Genomic DNA, 1,523 nt, shown 5'->3' on the forward strand with positions numbered 1-1,523 from the left:
ATTTTTTTTGGGGGGGGGGGGGAAGGTATGCAGGAGTGGTGAGAGAAGAGGGGCTGTATTTTACCAGTAAGATCAATGGCTCTTCCTCATTTTAAACACTACAGGAACCTAATTTCTCCTCTAGTTATACCTCTGCCAGCCTACTGCCCACTGCCTTGAAGGGAGCTGCAGACATACCTGAAGGGAAAATTTGTCAAAGTAACTGAATTTGTACCCTCACCTTCAATGTATTCCCTACTCCTCACTTTCCAAAGTTCAGCGCGCATGTAGAGCTTGAGGCAAAATGGCAACGCACCTTGTGATTCTGCCTCACTTGGACTAGCACTTGTCACATGTTGGTGTGACATTTGTCAGGGGCTGGAGAGAAGGTTGATGGCAAGAGGTACAGAAAAGAATCCAAACCTAGAGATGAGGTCTGTGGCTTGGTCTACACTGCAATGAGAGATGCAATAGGGGTATGCACGTGCATGCCTAAGCTAGCTTTAAATTAACTACCTTGGGTACCAGGAACTGTGAAGGCATGTTGGCAGTGGCTTCCCTTATGGAAGGCTAGTCACCTACGGAAGTACTTGAGATCCTGTATCTTCCCAGCTGGTGGCAATGTTCAGCACTGGTGAGGCCTCACCAGGAGTGCCACATCCAGTTTTAGGTCCCGCACTTCAAGAAGGACGTGGACTGTTTGGAAGGAGTCCAGTGCAGGGCAACAGAAATTATTATGGGCTTTGGAGGCAAGACTTATGACAAAAACCTGAAAGAACTAGCGTTATTTAGCTTGGAGAAGAAAAACCGAGGGGAGATTTGGTGTAGCTCTTCAAATACCTGAAGGGTGATGATTATAGAGAGGATAGAGATGGCTGTAGGGGACAGGACTAGGAGCAAAGGTCTCAAGCTGCAGCAGGGGAAATTTAGGCTGGAGACTAGAGGGAACTTGGTGACCATGAGAGCGGTCAGGCATTGGAGCAGACACGCCGCCTCTGTGCTTGGGAACAAGTCCGACAGACAGACACTTCACCAGGCGGTTTACTCAGGGACCACCCAGCCTTGAGCAGGGGGCTGGGAGAGATGACCTCGTGAGGTCCCTTCCAGCCCTGCTTCCCCAGCCCCTCCGTGAGCTAGCTGTGCTGGGCAGAGCCCGCGCGTAGGAAAGCAGGTTTGTCCGCTGCTAGACAGGCTACTCCGGCCCCGTCTGGCGCCCGCGTGGGGCGGGGGGGCTCCTCGTCTCCCTCGCGGCGCAGCCCTCTCCCCAGCAGCCGGCTGGGCCGTGCGGGCGCCTACCTCCCATTCGCCCGCTGAGCCCCACTTGCCCCCTGTACCGAAAGCCGCTCTCAGGGTCTCCCTTTAAAGCCCCGGCTGCTGGAGTCCCGTGAATCCAGCCAAGGGCTTCAGAGATGCCCCCCATGCTTAGGGACAGAAGCTGGGCCCGGGAACAGGCCCCGCGCTCGGGCGAGGGCTCGTGCGGCGCCGGGACCCCCGGCCCTGCCCGAGCGCGGCCGGGAGCGGGCGGCGGACGGCGCGCTGGCTCG

Source organism: Gavialis gangeticus, unplaced genomic scaffold (genome assembly GCF_001723915.1).
Source record: "Gavialis gangeticus isolate Ggan-Ray unplaced genomic scaffold, GavGan_comp1, whole genome shotgun sequence".
Taxonomy (NCBI): Eukaryota; Metazoa; Chordata; order Crocodylia; family Gavialidae; genus Gavialis; species Gavialis gangeticus.